Below are 20335 nucleotides of genomic sequence, written 5' to 3'. Positions count from 1 at the left end.
ATTTTTAGAGTTTGCATTTAATCTAAACAAGCCACAGAGCCTAAAGGCAAACATCAGCTTTATAATAATACCATGACAAATTGTGATTATGATTTGTCCAGTTTTGGTCACAACTGAGTAAAACACATCTAAAGCCATAATGATCGAACATCTTGATTATTATAGTTCTAATCATGTTATTTATAACATTTATATTTGGATTTTTATTACATAGCCTTAATCAAAAATATAAAATTAAACCCATTAAATGTCATAATTTTGTATAAACATGCTTATTACGCTGAATATTATACCTTTTTAAGGAAAATACAACATGCTAATATTAGCTGGTTAATTAGTCGAGCTTTTTCCAAGCAAGCTGGCTGGCAATGTGCAGCAACTGGTGGGGGAGGGGCAGTCTCCTTTGTTATACTATATGCTGTTACTTTGTGAAAACTCCAGCCACCCCAGCGCATTCTTACATTGAAACCCGCGTTTGGACATTTACGTTTTTAAGTTTTCTATGTTGACAAACTGTTGTAAAATCCGAGTGGTTTGATCATCGTTTATGCTTCTCAAGCTGCGTGTGAAAAAATATTAGTCTGTTTCTTTAAAATGGTTAGATAATAATAATATAATATTCTTAATTAATTATTGACCTAATACACTGGCTTGCTAATGTTATTGTTCCACAAATATAAGGTCAATAAAATAAAGGTGTTTGAAATAAATGCAAGAAATATCATTTTGCTTTTCTGAAAATAGGAGTTCAACAAGATGGTGCCAGTTATAGGGTGTTGACTACATTAAAAAAGGAAAACATGACTCAACTATTTAAAGAAGAAAATTAGAAATTAGAACAAGTTCAAAATGTATTTAAATCAAGTATAACCTCTTGACCTTTTTAGCAGTTTCACACAGTAATGGTTTTGCAGCCATGATTGTTAATGTCAAATCATTCTGATCTTTTGCTAGAAGTTTAGCCACAATTTACTAAAACCATTATTGTTATTATTATTATTATTTTTTTTTATTATTACTGTTTTTTAACAATAATAGTTTCTAACATTCATCATGTATCTGTGGCATGTCTTTGTTTTTAACTTTGAAACATGTTGCCAGATAAAATCCAGTCCTGTCCACCACATTTATCATGAATATAGCCCTTAAAATTGCTTTTTCTCTTTAATATCAATTGACACGAGCATCATTTTGTTTGAGTAAAATGTTGAAACTTTTTAAAACATTAAATCTTCTTCTCCTGCTGGAGGCGAGTGACGGCAGGTGTTGACTTAGTGCTTCATACATCTGCACATGTATCCGTATCTCTGAGTAGATCCTCAAAGCAGCTGGTGTGGTTAATATCACCGTCAGCAGATCCACTACATGCCTGCCGCACTAAAGAGCGTTTCACAGCCTAACAGGAGCCACCATAGTACTGTTGTGGTCGATGGCGCGTCCTCGTTTCCCCCTAGGTTGTTTCTTGTTTAGAAGTGAGTCATCAGCTCTGCCGAGAGAGCGAGAGGGTTGGGGGGTTCATTCAAGGTTCAGATCTCCCTTGTCTCTTTTCATGTCATTTATAGTCACACTCGACTGTCTTTTGATCAACAGTGTCTGATTCTAGGAGATCATATAGTGCGTGTTATGACATGCATTTTTTCCGGCGGCATCAGATAGTTTACTCAGGGTGTAAATATGGTTAACAGGCATTAGTTTTCTTTAGTTCAAATGTTTTGCTTATCAGCATTGCCTGGTTCTCCTTACGTTTTAAAATTAGCAGGGTTCCCACTCAGTCTGGAAAACATCAGATTTCACTATTTTTCCAGTTGTGGATAGGTACGGAAAAACATGTGTATGCGGGAAAAAATATTTCCAGAGGTTATTCCTTATACCACTATACCACAGTGTCTAAATGTTGCATCCTCCCCTCCATCATTCCTTCCATGTGTTCTGTTGTCCTTCCTTTCTTCTGTCATTCCTTGTCACATCTCTTCCTAGTATACATCTTTTTCCCTTCCTTCCTTTTTCCCTACCCTATGTTGCCCTCTTGGCTTCCTTCCTTCCTACTTTTGATCTTTCCTGGGTTCTTCCTTCCTCCCTTATGTCCTTCCTTTTTCCTTCCATTCTAGCTTTGACAGGTTATTCATTCCTTTTCTTTCTCTCATGTTCTTCTTTCATTCCTTTCTTCCTTTTTTCCATACTTCTATTGACCGAGGAAAGAAGGTCTTTCCTTCCTTGTCTGTTCTTATTGTCTTGCTCGTGTCCTCCATCGCTTCTTTCTTTATCTGTCATATATTAAAAACAATCTTAAGTATTTTAATGTTTTAAAAATAACTATAACTGAGAAAATGCAATATTATTTTTATTTAAAAGAAATGAAAAAGCAGCATATGAAAATTATGACAGCCTCTAGTGTAGCATCCCGTAGAGCCTTGTTTAAAAGTCGTAAATTGAAATGTTAAACCTCTGTAAGTCTGTAACATATTTCTAGGGGAATTTTGGACCAATCTTTACAGCTTTGTTTCAGTTCCTTAAGTTTACATCTTGTATTTCTTTGGGATATGGCAGCAACTTAACTTATGATTGTTATTTTCAACCACCCTCATGTAGATGGACTCATTTGATTTTAGATTATTTCAGTATAGAGAATAGTTCCTGTTGAACTCTGTGCCAAGGTCCTGGGGCAGCACAACATGTCCAAGGAATCGCGGTTGGTATGAAGTGTTTGTGCTAATATGTTGTTTGGTTTTCTCTAAAGAAAGGGCTTCATCTCCGCAAACATCTCCGCTTTGGTCTTGTGTGTCAGAAGGACCTTCATTCAGAAATTTTTGTGAGGTTTTTCAGATGTAACGTTAGAAGTGTAAGGCATGCTGCCATGTTTAGAGAGAGGACGAGCCGGACTTGATCAGTCGAGCTTCAGCATCTTTTTATGGAGATCATGAACTGCAGGGTCAGAGAAGCAGCCTCTAGTTTTTTTTTTTTTTTCTTTGTTTTGTTTTCTCTGAGCATTGCATGATCTAATCTCTGGGTAAATGTATGGTGCTGAGAAGATTATCGCTTTTAAATGTCTCGCCTAATTTGCTGCACAACAATGTTCGGGAAAGTGCCTTTTTGACTCTTGGGCCATTGACCAGCACAAGCTGCTTTTCAAGATCATTGCAGCTGACTTTTGAACATCTTTGAGGGCTCAGAAATAGAAAACTCCCCAAACTTGTGCTTTTAAAAATGTGCTTCATTTGCCAATTTTTACACTCCCTATTTAGAGTATTTTTTGTCTCTGCCCTGATCCTGATTGGTCCTTTTCAGAGAGTGTGTACCATATTTTTTTTATGATTGCCAACTTTTTTTTATTGTGTATGACGTGAGAGAAGACTGTTTGGATCTAGGCCGTCATTTAGAGGCTGAACAGTTGTTTGAGTTAACTGGATATTTAGCTTATTATACTTGGTGTACAGATGCTTACATAAGCAGGACCCCCTCAGGACTGGATGTAGAAGTTGTGTTGAAATCACGCTCATTGTGCAAGAAAGTTGTAAGGAAGGACTATTTTTTTTGTCATGTTGCAAAATTAGAAAAGGTGTGAAGAGATATGTTTCCTGTTACAGATGCAGGTAGAGATAGTGAAATGTAGGTGAGGAGTGCTGGCCGCACATTAACCAGAACTTTGTGGTCTGTGTGTTGTTTTCCTGTACTACCTTTTTGACCCTGCAGACAACACGTACCTACAAGGTTCCTTCGGGTTTGTCTGCAACACTTTGCCCAAGAGAAACTCCGTGTGCATAGGATATTGTACTGTTGATTTGTTTTTCTGTTTTAGCTAAGGCAAATCAGTTTGGGTCAGTAACACTAAGACAGAATTGGTCGCATGTTTTCTAAGGACTGACTGGAGCCTAAGGGCATACATGCAAGACTGTAGTTAATATCGACCAACCAACAACAAGTACACCATCTGACCCTCTCTTTGGATGTATTCTGTTACACCTGCGGACCAGCAATGGCGATTTGAATCACACCCGAGTGGACAAGTGGTGGCATCATGAACTCCTACTGTTGGAAATACAGCACTCATACCCCTTGAACGTTTTTCACTTTTTGTCACTTTGTAACCATAAACTGCAATGTATTTTTTATTTTTTTTGATAGACCCAGAAACAAACACGGTGCATTAACGGAAAAAGGATCTATGTTTTTTTCACAAAAGAAAATCTCTAAATTGTGATGTGCGTATGTTTATAGCTTCCTGTACCTTTTGCTCGAAAATAAAATGCAGTGCAACAAAAGGCCTTCAAACCTCGCCTAATTAACAGAGTCCACCTCTCAGTATAAATTTGGCTGTTCCGTGAAGGCCTTATACGTTTGTTAGAGATCATTTGTGAACAAAAGGCACCATGAAGAACAAGCATTAATCATAGCAGCAGCCTATAGCCCCACGGTCACTGTGGAGGAGCTGCAGGGATCCACAGCTCATGTGCGAGAGTGTGTTGACAGGACAGTTTTTATTCGTGCACTAAACAAATCTGGCCTTTATGGAAGAGGTGCAAGAAGAAAGCTTTCATTGAAAGCCAAAAGAAGTCCTGTTAACGGTTTCTACAAACGTCGCAGGAGACGGCGAACCTCTGGAAGAGTGTGCTCTGATCTGATGACACCAAAATTGGAGCTTTTTGGTAGTAGTGGAAAACGAACATTGCCCATCGTCCTGAACACTCCAGTGATGGTAGGATCATACATGCGTGTCTTCAGCAGGAACAGTGATGCTGGTGCGAGTTGATGGGAAGATGAACGGAGCTGAATACAGGGCAACATAAAAGAAAACATGTTAGCAGCGGCAGAAGACTTGAGACCATGGCGTAGTTTCACGTTCTTGCAGAACATCAACCCAAAACATGTCAGAGCATTTTAAAACTATGCATGCTTTATGTTTCACCTCATTGTTATCCACTGCTTTGTGTTGGTCTATCACACAAAATCCCAATACTAAAATAATACATTGGCATCAAATACGTACTTTTCCGAGGCACCGCATGAATGTATTGTTTAGTGTTTCTTTAGAACATACATTTTGAGCATGTTATTGTTGCTGCCATACACCTTATGATGCTACCCTTGTACATAAAGGAAATAACCAGTCATAATTGTGGGGTTCACAAAGAGTCTAAAATGATAAAAGAATCATTGAAGAATCGCGCTGTTTATATTGAAATGCCGGTTGGATAAACGGCGCACACTGGAAATGTCATTACTTTATTTTCAGAGCATGTTATATGTGCAGAAGCTGTAGAGGTCCTACTTGCTCAGTGTGTTCCAGCCTCTCAGCCAGATTACACTCATTAAAGTGTAGAGCTGATGCACAAGTAGGATCGCGTCTAGAGGTCTTATTGATTGTGTGCCAGGCCAAGATGAGTATTTCAAAAAGTCTGTCCTGAGTGCTCCATATGGAGGGTTGATGTTGGAGAGTGTGGTCAAGAAGGGGGAGAGGTGGAGTGGAGGAAAATGAAGGGAGGAAAGAAGGATGAGGAGACCTTTTTTTTTTTTTTCTCTCTCTCTCTTCTGGGCTTTTCTGCCTCTGTCATTAAGCTCTCCCATGTCAAAGACAGATGGAGCAGTTAGTGTGTATGTGCATGCTTTTTGAGTGCCGGCTGATGTGACCCACCCACGTCTGCACACACACACACCCACCATTGATTGCTGCCTTTTATTCTGCCCCTGGTGGGACGTCTCTGGGCACCTACAAGACCTCCACCATCTGCAGCAACTCAACCTTGAGCCAGCTCATCATCAGCAGCAGCAACTTACTGTATTTGCGCATTCAATTTAAAATGGGGATTCTGATCCCATATTTAATCACTTTTGACTGTCTTGAAAAATAGTTGAACAATATACACTTCTTCTGGACCCTTAAGGATGCAATGATTGCTAGGCCTGTTCCAGTTGAATATTTTTCTAAAACTCTGCTCTTTCCATTGCAGTTTTGCCCCCTTGCTTTTTCTCCAAGAGCTATGCTTGACACCAGCAGAAATTGTTAGTTTCTAATTCTGAAGCATATATCAGTTGGCCAAGAATGGAAAATAAAACAAATTTCTCTTGATTGGCTCTGACCTAATGATTGTGTGGTCCAGGTTTATTAAATGCATCCACAGTTGACACCCCCCCCCCTGAATTTCATAAAAATCCGGTAAAGGTAGAGGACATGTGGTTGATACATAAGTCGCAATAATCTTCATTTATGTTCAAAACCTCTGTCATGGAACCTGCAGGATCTTTTTTTCTATTCAGTACTTAGTTGTTTACCTAAAACAATGTTTACACAAATAAGTTTGTATGCATTTTAGTCCTCGGAAAGAAATCAGACTTAAAAGAAAACCTTAAAATTGGTACCGGTAAAAGCCTGATCGGTGCAGGTGTGGTTTTCTGTTTTCAAACGGTTCATAAAATCAAATAAACTGTTGTTGTTTTATCTGTTACCCGTGTGATTGGACACTTCCCGGTTAAACGTTTGAAATTCTAAAACGTACGCTTCAGAGAAAATTAAAGCTGGAAAAAAACTGCAGGAAGAAAATAAAATGGATTTGGGGGAAAGATTAACTTCATAGGGACCTACTTGTTATTTCGCCAGAATTGCAGATCCTCATTAAAGGCCCTTCGGGAATTGTTCCAACGTACTTGTTACATGTTGAAACAGGTAGAGACGGGAGGAAAAGTTTGTAAATGTAAAAATTTCCTCAAATTTAACAAAAACACACCCAGTTCACCAACTTCTCACCTATACTCTGCAGAGCGTCCACATATTGCCCCTCTCCATCTTGGAGCATTCTGCCTTATTCATTGGTCCAACAGTGATGTGAAAAGGTGATGGCTCCCAACTCAATGGCTTAGAATCCTCAGGTCAGTCAGTAACTCCTGCAGCAGAGCACAGATCACAGCCTAGTGGACATTAGTGTTTGTAGGATTAGGGTTCAACTTTAGTTCACCAATTCCAGGATATTAAGTTTGCTACTTCCTCTTCTCTGACACTTGCCAATCTTCAGCCATGACTTTGCTAACAGGCATGGTTTGTAGCAGCTCTGCCCTCCTCACTCCTTGCAGGTTGCTACAAACTGTTGGCATATGTCAGGCCAGCAGTGCCAAGCACTGAGCAAGCCTCTAACTCCAGCAATCTCCCTGTTGCTGTCTGGGGGGAGTGTCGGTCTACTCCTCCTCCCTTATTTATGCCTTTTGGTTTCTCATCTGCACTCAGGCTTTAAAACATGCATCCAGATAGCGCTCAAACATGACAGTTTTCTATGACCATGTTTTTTCTTAATGTTCAAACATGGGCCTGAAAGAAATGTATGTGTGTGATACTCTTGCTGCAGGCTATATAGAAAAAAACTTCACTGCAGCAGAGGAAGTGAGTGTGTATTAAAGGAAAAGCCTGTTGTTTATGCTTGCAGTGTGTTAGAGCCGTGCAGCAGAGTGTGTGTTTGGAGCTGTGACATCAGTATGCAGGTATTTCTCAATAGACTGCCAGGACTAATGCAGGCAGTAGGCTTGAGTTTCCAACTTTCTTTCACTGACACGCACATTCAGTTACTTGGTGAGACTTGTTGTTTCCACGTATTTTAGGTTTTTTTTTCTCTGTCGAGTCTGGGAAGCGTTTGAACCTCAGCCTGTTCTTGCCTTTCAGATGCCACAGATTTTTGCCTGGGCCACACTGTGTAATTGAGGCGAGGTTTAAATCCTCAGAAGACACTTTTTCTATTATTCACAAGCGTAGGGACCCCGGTTCGTGATTGTGGTTTTCTGTTTCTGCCTTCAAATCAGCGTCTTTTTGTTGGCAGGTGTCAGTAACTAGCTGTAGGTTTCTTGTCCTTTCACTGGAAGATAATGGCTTGTTAACCCTCCCTGCTAGTAGTCCGTGTTTATGAAAACTAGCCCATACAGTTGCTGATTTATGCTTAATTATTGTTTTACTTTGTATCCTTCTGTAGGGATATGTACTAAATCTGGTACTTTTATAGGTATTGACCAAATTCCGTCGGTACTACCGTGTACCTATTCACGTTCATTTAAACAGTACCATGTTTCAGAACGTAAATGCATCATTGTGACACTGAGGGAGTGGAAGGTTGGGTGATTTTCCATGCCTGAAATGACTTCAGCATTGAATGGACAAGAACGTATGGCTCCACTTTCAAAATGCGGTGCAGATTACGCTCGCTGTAATATTTATGTATACTGCTCAACAAAAAAAAGGGGACACTCAAAAATAATGGATTAAAATAGAAATATATACTCTGCTCAAAAAAATAAAGGGAACACTCAAATAACACATCCTAGATCTGAATGAATGAAATATTCTCATTGAATACTTTGTTCTGTGCAAAGTTGAATGTGCTGACAACAAAATCAAACAAAAATCATCAATGGAAATCAAATTTATTAACCAATGGAGGCCTGGATTTGGAGTCAGACACAAAATTAAAGTGGAAAAACACACTACAGGCTGATCCAACTTTGATGTAATGTTCTTAAAACAAGTCAAAATGAGGCTCAGTATTGTGTGTGGCCTCCCTACAACACCTGGGCATGCTCCTGATGAGACGGTGGATGGTCTCCTGAGGGATCTGCTCCCAGACCTGGACTAAAGCATCCACCAACTCCTGGACAGTCTGTGGTGCAATGTGATGTTGGTGGATGGAGCGAGACATGATGTCCCAGATGTGCTCAATCGGATTCAGGTCTGGGGAACGGGCGGGCCAGTCCATAACTTCAATGTCTTCATCTTGCAGGAACTGCTGACACACTCCAGCCACATGAGGTCTATCATTGTCCTGTATTAGGAGGAACCCAGGACCAACCGCACCAGCATATGGTCTCACAAGGGGTCTGAGGATCTCATCTCGGTACCTAATGGCAGTCAGGCTACCTCTGGCGAACACATGGAGGGCCGTGCGGGCCTCCAAAGAAATGGCACCCCGCACCATTACTGACCCACTGCCAAACCGGTCATGCTGAAGGATGTTGCAGGCAGCAGATCGCTCTCCACTGTGTCTCCAGACTCTGTCACGTCTGTCAATGTGCTCAGTGTGAACCTGCTTTCATCTGTGAAGGGTACAGGGCGCCAGTGGTGAATTTGCCAATCCTGATGTTCTCTGGCAAATGCCAAGTGTCCTGCACGGTGTTGGACTGTGAGCACAAACCCCATTTGTGCGAACCCATCCCCGACCCTGAAACGGACCGGAGAACCGTATCCTGCAGAGTTACAACTCCTGGTCTTGGCATGGTTTATCTGGACCCTGGAACGGTTCACTTGCAGTGTGAATGTGTGCCGTTCACAGCGTGCCATAGAATTAGACGTAAGAGCAGCGCATTTTAGTAGAAGAAGGAAAAATGTATAGTAAGAGCGCAGATCCGAAAACAAAAAAAGTTTGAAAATGTCTTGTGTGAATTTTCTCACTTTTACGGTTCCCTGGACTGGACCCAGCAGTATGAATGCGCTCCTAGTCTGCTAAGCTTGATGTGGTCTAAGCAGGACAGAGATATCCGCTTCAAACTGAACTGCTAACTTTGATCACGGTGGCAAGCAGGACTTGTTCAGAGATGATATCATATATTTGTGACTGTGATACTGATTGGCGTTGGTAATGAGATGTACTGCTGCTCAGCCGAGCTTTGATATCTGCTATCACCCTTCAGGCACAGAAATCAGACACCCTTTTTTGTGGCCCTAATCCAACTTCCCATTCTTCATTTTCCTCCTCCACACACCGCTGTCGCTCCTCGAGCTTCCCTCGAGCTCAGCACGAGAATAAATCCAGGTGTTTTTTCATGTTGCACCCACAAGCTGCACTGGAATTTGATTGTTTTCTATGTGATGAATCAACACAAAGTAGTGAATAATTGTGAAGTGGAAAAACATTAAACATGGTTTTTATACGTGGGAGTGGGTTGCGTTTTGTGCAATGTTTTTTTTTTTTTCATGTGTGCCAAAAAGCTGGACACCGTTGGTGTCATCTGACCAGAGCAGTTTCTTCTTCTGCATGTTTGCTGTGTTACATGGCTTGTAGTAAAGTTTAAATAGGGCTCCCTACGACTTCCCTCAGCAGTGGCTTTCTTCTTGCCACTCCTCCCTGAAGGTCAGGTTTGTGGAATTGAAACGACACTAGTTATCCTGGCACCAGGTTCTCCCACCTGAGCTGTGGATCTCTGCAGCTCCTCTAGAGTTACCATGGGCCTCTTGGCTGCTTCTCTGATTAATGCTCATCGGTGAACCTGTCTGTTTTGGTGCTCGGCCATGTCTTGGTGGGTATGCAGTTGTGTATTCGGATGATGAATTGAACAGCGCTCTGTGATATGCTCAAAGCCTTTCAAGGCAACCACTTCTCACTGGAACTTATCAATAAACCTAATTTTCTGATTTTGCACCACTTTGTTCTGGTCTATTGTGCAAAAAATCCTTATAAGATGCATTGAAGTTGTTGGTTGTTGTTTTCTTTCCATAATTGTTACAAAATTTAAAAGGTGCCCATTAAAGCAAGGTTGAGTCATTCAGCAAAGACTTTGTGCTGAAAAATGTATCATACACATTTCAGCGTTCAGTGAGCTCCCAACTGTTGCAGTATTACTGTAGATGGTTATTGAGGCTCCTCTAACTCAGACCAGACTTTACTTTCATCTCTCACTCAATTAGTCAAAGAGCACAGGGCTGTGTTTACTTTCTGCATGTAGGTTTATGATATTAGTCACTCAGAAAATCCAGGTTGCCGAACATTATCTTAAGAGCATCGGCTTCAGAGAAACCCTTTACTGAGATGTCATCTGTAGTGCAGGTTCTTGAGGTCATACTTTCACCTTGAGTCTTTTGACCTCGCCGTACGATCTTCTGACACTCGCAGCTACCGAGATAGACGTAAGTGTCAAGTGCAACTAGAGTCAAGTGGGGAAAAGGGTTTTTACCACTGTGTCCAATGCTTACTAAGTGCAAGGCCTTTGTAGTGTTTAGTGAAGTGAAAATAGAGATTATCTTAAAGATTTAAGCAGTACGATCTGTGTATTACACCTTCATTACATGGTGCCTGATTTACTTCCTACACACAGTTGCATTCTCAAACAAAACCACCATCAAAGAAAAAATAAACATAAAGTGATTTGGAAGCATTGACTGATTTATTTTAATTATTTTATAACACCTTATAACAAGGAAAATGCACCCAAATATACATTTCTTTTTTAAATTAAACATCTATTTCAAATAAAAAAAATTAAATGAATCTTATTTTTTGTTCTGTTGGCTCATTTTCCATTATAATACTTCTGAGCCTATTTTTAAATAGTTTACTAACAATATAATGGACTAACTTTGAGTCTTTTTTTCTCAGCTTACATTTTCACTTGTTAGCAATTGTGTGAATTGACTGCTTAGCTATAATGTGGAAAGGAAAGAAATCTGATCTTTTAAGTGTTCAGCCGGTCGGTCAGTTGAGAAGATAGCGTTCCTATTTATTACCGTTTTAGGACAGTGTACCTCTTCAGTGTTCAGGAACAATTCGTTTATTTCAGTAGGACAATTTAGGACACTTCTGATGGTATTGAAGCACTGAGCCATGCCTTGTAAACCTCCCCCAAACTCCTGAATGAGCTTTGCTTCACAATTCTTTCAAGTCTGTGGTTATTCCTGTTGCCTTTGCACCTTTTTCTGCCACACTTTTCCTTCCACTCAACTTTCCATTAAAATGCTTGGATACAGTACTCAGACCTGCTTCCTTAGCAGTGGCCTACCCTCCTTGTGTTAATGTTGTCAGTGAACGCCTGCTGGACTACTAGCAAATCAGATGTCATTCCCATGATCGGTGTAGGCCCTAACATGACATATCTGTATTAAAAATCCGTTTTTATTGGCCTTATGTAATATTCTAATCTTGTGGGAAACTGAAAAAAAACACTAAAAGTCTTCTCATTTCACTACTAAATTCTTTATTAATCCCAAAGGAAAATGAAATGTTGTTGTAGCTCGTATTATGCAGGTTTCTTCAGAGAGCTGTTGTAGATGCACTGAAGGTCCTAAGCGTCCTTAAGAAGTTCAATGTTCTAATGTACTGAGATGCACCTGCAAAAAGTACAGCATAGAATGGCGCTGTGTTGTAATTTAACGCTGTACGCCTCCTGGATGCTTTCTGCAGATCACTGTAGGTTGCTCAAGGTGTAAATGTGCCATCCCGCTGCTTTCTTGTTGTAAATGTTTGCGTTGAATGAAAACATTTGGAACACATGAAATTATCCCTTGTTTAATAATTTAAAGCTATATCAGACTCGCCAGAGCTACACCACGTTTATTTTGCCATGAACTTTTAAATTTTTCTCATTCAGGCGCTACAGCAGAACATATTTGGTGTGTTTTCTTGTGAGTGAGACACAAGATACGGCACTTAACCTGTGGAGGCGTGTGTTGTGTCTCTAATGAAACTATAAAGGGAGGAAAAAGGAAGCACTCAAGGCCCGACTGTACAGTATGGAAGTAGAGGCATCATGTTGTGGGATGATTTGCAGCAGGAGGAACTGGTGCACTTCACCAAATAGATGGCATCATAAGAAAACAACCTTATTCAGGAATATTGAAGCAACATCTCAAGACCTCAGCTAGGAAGTTAAAGTTTGGCCATAAAAAGTTCTTATGAATGGTCAATGACTCTAAACTTGCCGCCACATTAGTGGCTAAAGAACAATGTTTCGGACTGGCCATCATAAAACCCTGATCTCCATCCCATAGAAAATCTTGGGCTGAGTCGAAAGGTGTGTGTGTGCGTGTGTGTGTGTGTGTGTGTGTGTGTGTGTGAGAGAGAGAGAGAGCAAGAGCAAGGCGGCCTACAAACCTGACTTGGGTACACCAGCTCTGTGAGGAGAAAAGGTCTCTAAAAATCTCTTCTGGTATTCAGCAGATGGAAATAGGTTTGGTAATATAGGTCCTTCTCAAAATATTAGCATATTGGGATAAAGTTCATTATTTTCCATAATGTCATGATGAAAATTTAACATTCATATATTTTAGATTCATTGCACACTAACTGAAATATTTCAGGTCTTTTATTGTCTTAATACGGATGATTTTGGCATACAGGTCATGAAAACCCAAAATTCCTCTCTCACAAAATTAGCATATCATTAAAAGGGTCTCTAAACGAGCTATGAACCTAATCATCTGAATCAACGAGTTAACTCTAAACACCTGCAAAAGATTCCTGAGGCCTTTAAAACTCCCAGCCTGGTTCATCACTCAAAATCCCAATCATGGGTAAGACTGCCGACCTGACTGCTGTCCAGAAGGCCACTATTGACACCCTCAAGCAAGAGGGTAAGACACAGAAAGACATTTCTGAACGAATAGGCTGTTCCCAGAGTGCTGTATCAAGGCACCTCAGTAGGAAGTCTGTGGGAAGGAAAAAGTGTGGCAGAAAACGCTGCACAACGAGAAGAGGTGACCGGACCCTGAGGAAGATTGTGGAGAAGGACCAATTCCAGACCTTGGGGGACCTGCGGAAGCAGTGGACTGAGTCTGGAGTAGAAACATCCAGAGCCACCGTGCACAGGCGTGTGCAGGAAATGGGCTACAGGTGCCGCATTCCCCAGGTCAAGCCACTTTTGAACCAGAAACAGCGGCAGAAGCGCCTGACCTGGGCTACAGAGAAGCAGCACTGGACTGTTGCTCAGTGGTCCAAAGTACTTTTTTCGGATGAAAGCAAATTCTGCATGTCATTCGGAAATCAAGGTGCCAGAGTCTGGAGGAAGACTGGGGAGAAGGAAATGCCAAAATGCCTTAAGTCCAGTGTCAAGTACCCACAGTCAGTGATGGTCTGGGGTGCCGTGTCAGCTGCTGGTGTTGGTCCACTGTGTTTTATCAAGGGCAGGGTCAATGCAGCTAGCTATCAGGAGATTTTGGAGCACTTCATGCTTCCATCTGCTGAAAAGCTTTATGGAGATGAAGATTTCATTTTTCAGCACGACCTGGCACCTGCTCACAGTGCCTAAACCACTGGTAAATGGTTTACTGACCATGGTATCACTGTGCTCAATTGGCCTGCCAACTCTCCTGACCTGAACCCCATAGAGAATCTGTGGGATATTGTGAAGAGAACGTTGAGAGACTCAAGACCCAACACTCTGGATGAGCTAAAGGCCGCTATCGAAGCATCCTGGGCCTCCATAAGACCTCAGCAGTGCCACAGGCTGATTGCCTCCATGCCACGCCGCATTGAAGCAGTCATTTCTGCAAAAGGATTCCCGACCAAGTATTGAGTGCATAACTGTACATGATTATTTGAAGGTTGACGTTTTTTGTATTAAAAACACTTTTCTTTTATTGGTCGGATGAAATATGCTAATTTTGTGAGATAGGAATTTTGGGTTTTCATGAGCTGTATGCCAAAATCATCCGTATTAAGACAATAAAAGACCTGAAATATTTCAGTTAGTGTGCAATGAATCTAAAATATATGAATGTTAAATTTTCATCATGACATTATGGAAAATAATGAACTTTATCACAATATACTAATATTTTGAGAAGGACCTGTACTAACCCCTCCTAAAACAGGAAAGTTCAGGTTCAGTGTGGTCTAATCTGTGAGGAGAAAAATGTCTTTTTAAACAGTTTCTAACTGTATGTATAAATATTTCTTAGAATATGATGAGCAAATATCTTGTAAAGCTGCTGTACAATCTCAGTTTTCTTCTTTTGGTTTGTGAAATTGGTAACGTAATAGGAGGAGAAGCAGCAAAAAGTTCGACACCTTCTGCTTTGAGTCTAGTTTAAAATGAATGTCTAGCAGCGTTTGTTTTTTTTGTCTCAATGCTGACAACTGGCACAGTGAGACAATGGCCGAGACTTGGGGACACATGATTTGACGAAGTTTGCAATGAGCTGCTGTTGCATGTTGCTTGAGGTGAGCCTATCTGGAGAACCGCTGATGCAACAGCAAGAACGCCTTGCCCTGACATTTGCAGCGCTACCTTTTTGTGGTTTCCTGTGTTTGGACGCCTTCTGTTTTTTTTCGGTGTTTGTGTTTCGACTTGGTGTGCTAAAGTCAGTTTGCGGAGACGAAAAGAAGTGTGGACTGTGGTTTTTTACAGAACTGGCTAACCAAACGCAAGCCTTGATCTCTCTTTATATTCTACCATGACTAACGTAATGCTCAGTTTTCTCATATTACCCAATAAAACCACTTAAATATGGTGGAGATAAAGACTTGTAATTAAATCAATCGACTTGACAAATGCTCAAAACCTTACCTAAAGTATCTAAAAGAATAAAAACTTTGTATCCTCCTCTACAAACATCATACACCACCCTACCTTTCCCCTGCAGTAATTCCTCTTTCCATCATTCGACGTGCGCAGTAGGTGCTGCGATGCTCAGAAGTGAGCTGAAAGAAGATAAGAGAGCCGTCTGGAATCTATTAGCCAGTGGAAACATCAGTGTTGCACTGTGGGAACCTTATTGATTGTCCTCCTTTATAATTATTCTACCTCCTTTCCCATCATCTGGCTCCGGTGCAGGTCAAACTCTGTTTCTCCCTCTTTCCATTTTCCTCTGTTCCTTTTTCCTGCTGACTCTGATTTGCTATTTGGCCCCTTCATTTTTATTTAATATAAATCTCACAGCAGCTCTGTATCTTATTACCTGTAGGTGTTCTGCTGTGGGTACTAACCTGTTGTGTTGGGAAGCGTTTTCCCCCCAAATTATTTCTCAGTGCTTTGACAAGTCCAGTCTGTAATTACTAGAAATACTATTCTCACTCAGGATGCATGCCCTCTAGTCTCCCTATACAAGTGCATTGCTGCTCTTTTTTAATAAATTGTTATTAACCGCTGAGTTATTTGCAAAGTAAGGTGTAATATTTACCTGCTTTTATCACTAAAAATACACATTCCTGGTCAAAGAACAATAGAGAAATGTTATGAATCTCTCCGAACCTTACAAAGCCATGGCATCACCTGGGCTTTCTCCGATTGGTAAAAGGAGTAAAAGTCTTTATTACTTTACAGAAAGCTTATTGTGGCATTTAGCAAATTGAGATGAGTTTGGTAATCCTACCTGACTGGAAGCGAGACACATGTGGTCTTATTTAATGTGTGACAGTTAGAAATAATAAATGTGTCTTTTTGGAGTTTATGTAAATACTTGGTATCAGCTGTGCTTCAGCTTCTGGGATGTTTTAGATAGAAGCGAGCAGATGAATCGAGAAAAACACGAGAGATGGGGGAATGCAGTCAAAAATTGTGGACACGAGTCTGGAAATCAAGGCGGACATCTTTCTGTTTGGTTCTCAATGTTTATGTCTCAACAGACTGTTTGGCGTACAATATTTGTTGGCTGTCATGGAGCCACGCGTTGCTTGGCACTAATGCATTCGGTCCATCTGAGTTTACACCTGAAAACAGGTGACGGTGTTTGAGATGCTGAAAGCCCCAGAGTGTTGGAAGGATCTCCATGACAGAGAAGATCAGATCAATTGATAGGAATATCTAAAATCATACAATGTTGGTTTATCTTAGTTTGATTTATAGCGTCAGTAAGTATTTAATTTTTTTTCTGGGCATAGGGGTACAATTTTCATGTTTTAGTTTCTCATTTACAGTTAAAATCTGATTTTAATTTTTTTGTTTGTTTTGTTTTGTTCTTTGTTTCCACGCTCTAAACTATAAAATAAATGGCTTTGATCTGTGGGTATATTACTGGTAGTCTGCAGATTGTGATAGTGTCTAACATGTAGTAAGGAGGAAGCTTGGCTGTAAATGGAAAATCAACTCTTGTTTTCTTCCTCTTATAGTTCAGAGGACTGTTGGACTAAACTTGCAACCTATTGAAATATAACATGTTACGTGACTGAGAGGGAAGGTAACTTTGTTACAAATATTTAACAGAACAGAAACAGTGTCTTTTAACTGTTTTATATTTAAAATAAATAAAACAGTTTGGAGATAAAACTGGCTTTTAGTTGGTTAAAAACATAGTTGTTGACAAAACAATTTAATCTTTTTTATTTTTATTTTTGCCTTGATTATTTCTGTTCATAATGACCTGCAACTGGCTTTTGATATTTCTGAGTGTTCATCTGACCCTTCAGTAAGAAATAAACCGCCCTGCTCAGAATCGAATCCAGATTTATGGTCTTATTTTTCTGCTGTTTGTCGAAGGCTCAAGCACTTCAGTTGGAACCGCTTTATGCGCCGTAATACAGGCTGTATATATGTAATAACTTCGTAATTGATCTGCATGAGGTCATGAACTGAGTGATTCATGCTAAACACGTGTGCTCTTAGAGCCTAGAGATGAAAGACTGCCTATAGAAAGGAAAAATGCAAAAGGCTACCATAGATGTCTCCATGTTTAGTTTCTGACATCAATAAATGTTCTTTAAATGTTTCTTTAAAGAAACATGATTTTTTTTTTATTAATAAAGTCTAGATTTGCCTTTATTGAACGCCAGAGATTTGGTTTAGTTTTATTAGGCTGCAGAAGCCACTTCTCTGCTCTTAAGTTCAAATAGATTAAAAAATGATCAGCAGTTTGTTTGATGCAACTCCATCAGTGGTTTGGCCTTTCTTTCTGTTTCCTGTTGCAGGCCCCAGAAGCAGCGCTGAGGTCTTTGTTTATGTGTTTGTCAGCTTGATTCCGGAAATAACTACCTGGCAGCAGTACATGAGTAGTTAGCTGAGAGGTAGAGCCCTGCCACAGGAAAAACCCTGCAGGTTTCAGTGCAGGCTCCTCTGGCTGTGTCTAGTTTCTATTTCAGCTTTGCAACGTTTGCGATCTTGAGGAAAGTGGTCAGACGGCTTCATCCAGATGGTGTTGGTTATGACATCAGATTTTCACTAACAAACAAAGAACAAGGTCCGACGCGGAGCTGAGATAAATTTGGTGTAGAGGTTTCAGTGCAGCCTGCAGATTTGAACTTTTGTTTTGTGATTCCTCAAACGTCCAGCGGTGCTTCAGCTCGTCACTAGCTATGTTTGAATGCTCACAATGTCTTGATTGGATTTAAATATGTTCAGATTGAACAAAAATAAATAAATCTGAATACAGCGTTTGGGCCACATGTCAAATAATGTGGTCTCGATGTGCGTTTATGTGCACCACGCTTATAGAAGCAGAATAGATGCACTTTGATATGGGCAGAGCTGTCATAGTTCCCTAAAACAATCACAGAAGAAGTTGTATTTCCGCCTGTGCTGGAAACAAAAACGCAGAAGTGTGTTGGTTCTGAGCACCCAGAATGGACCCATGCCAGGTTCTGAGAGCAGCTGAGGTGTTATTGCTTTCGATAGTTAAGCTACAGGCTCAACAACGCATGATGTTCCTGCGTTACAGGATGAAGGAGCAGAAGGAAATCTACATCCCTCCAGGTTTTCCCACTGAATGCGAAAACGCGTCACGTTGACATAGGGCACACATGCGTAGTCGGGTCAGTTTGACCCAATCAGAATGAGACAATCGGAACAAGTGTCTTCATGGACGCAGTTCAGATTGCGGATCGGCATAAACCATCCCTCTGGTTCAAAATACAGTTTCATTCCGATTGAGTTGAATCAGATCAGAACATGACTCATTTTTATTCCAATCTGTCCTTTATTCCGAATATTTATGTCCATGTTAACATTGATTGAACATAGATGACGTAGGTATAACTCTGGTGATAAAATGAATTGTTGAAGGCAGAACTAACATAGGTCCAAACAGTCCTGGACCTGGATGTCATTCTGGTGCTCTGAGAATCTGGAGGGAAAAACTGTTTTCATAGTTTCACAATATTTACAGATATTTAAAACATGTACAATGTACAATTTCATATTTGAAATCCAAACAATTATTCCTACTAATTAATTATATAATAAAACTAATTATTGTGGTTCTAATACTGTGATCTCATTCATCTGGGGGCGACTGTGGCTCAGTGGGAGGAGTAGTTGTCTTGCAGTCTAAAAGTTGTGGATTCGATTCCAGCTTCCTCGTATGTGGTGTCGATGTGCCCCAGGGCAAGGCACTTAACCCTAAGTTGCCTACCGATGTGTGGGTGTATGGATGTGTGTGCGCTAGTGAGGGCGACTGGGTGGATGTGGCTCTAGTGTAAATCACTTTGGCTGGTCGGTATGACTGGAAAAGCTCTATATAAGTTCAGTCCTTTTACATTTTTATGAATTTATTTAGATTTTTGTCATGCTGCTCTTTATAGAGCGGGAGTACTCTTTTTGTTTCTGTAACATGACGGCCTGGTTTTTCCATAACCTGGACGCGTTTTTACACAGCAGAAAGCATCTTTAATTGTATGCAAGGAAAGTGTAGGATCCCTCCTTCAGTCAGCTGACTAGTAGTGCGCAGCGACAGCCGCAACATCCTTCCTTTGTCCTGATTTGCTTTCCATTAAACTTCAAATATAAACTGACGAAGTTGACTGATGAGAGGAAAGACGAAACCGTGTCAAAGAAACCACAAGCAATAATTGCTGGGAAAATCTTTTTTTCAAGCACAGCTTTAGTCATCTTCTTTTAAATCTTGATGTAGTTGATGCCTACGTTACTGCCACCTGCTGGTGGAGCATAGATATGACAACGTTTTTGGGATGGCCAATGGAGATACAAAACTCAGCCAGAACCTCACACCACCTTTCTTGTTTAGCATGGAAGGGCCTCAGATCAGCCGTGCAGAGAATAAAAGCTCAGAGGAAGGTTTTACAATTTTCTGAAAGTGGAGAAGCTCTATAGAGGCACGCTTTAGATGTATTCATGTTAGATACGCAAGTTAAACACAAATCCTTTCAATTTATTTTGTCCATCAGTGTATTTACAAAGCATGTAAATCATTGGTTTTCATTGCAAAACATTTATTTTAACTTGACTTGTCCGTATTTAATTGATTAAAAATATATATATTAAAATTAGTCAGTCAGTCATTTTCTACCGCTTATTCCATAGTGGGTCACGGGGAAGCTGGTGCCTATCTCCAGCAGTCTATGGGTGAGAGGCAGGGTACACCCTGGACAGGTCGCCAGTCCATCGCAGGGCAACACAAAAACAACCATGCACACACTCATTCATACACCTAAAGGCAATTTAGAGTGACCAATTAACCTAACAGGCATGTCTTTGGACTGTGGGAGGAAGCTGGAGTACCCGGTGAGAACCCACGCATGCACGGGGAGAACATGCGAACTCCATGCAGAAAGAACCTTCTTGCAGCAAGGCAACAGTGCTACCAACTGTGCCACCGTGCAGCCCATATTAAAATTATTTCATTTAAAAAAATGAATCCACCTTCCTGTTAGGTGAGATTTACGCCTGTTTGGCACATTTTTAATGGCCTGAAATGATGAAATGCATCCAGTTC

The 20335-nt window shown here is 40.6% G+C and overlaps 1 protein-coding gene and 1 long non-coding RNA gene across 2 annotated transcripts in view; one reads left to right on the top strand and one right to left on the bottom strand.

The window, feature by feature from the left end:
- Nucleotides 1-20335, top strand: part of rbpjb (recombination signal binding protein for immunoglobulin kappa J region b) — a 56300-nt gene that overhangs the window by 11252 nt on the left and 24713 nt on the right. The gene's annotated exons all lie outside the window — the stretch shown is intronic.
- LOC124880494 lies at nt 2329-7109 on the bottom strand. The gene is made up of 2 exons (XR_007041364.1): nt 6578-7109; nt 2329-4764 (listed from the first exon to the last, which is right to left on the bottom strand). It is a non-coding gene; the product is annotated as an uncharacterized LOC124880494 (long non-coding RNA).

This window comes from Girardinichthys multiradiatus, chromosome 14 (genome assembly GCF_021462225.1).
Source record: "Girardinichthys multiradiatus isolate DD_20200921_A chromosome 14, DD_fGirMul_XY1, whole genome shotgun sequence".
Lineage (NCBI taxonomy): Eukaryota > Metazoa > Chordata > Actinopteri > Cyprinodontiformes > Goodeidae > Girardinichthys > Girardinichthys multiradiatus.
Note: the sequence above shows the minus strand (reverse complement) of the source record. Positions and strands in the feature narration are given on the sequence as shown.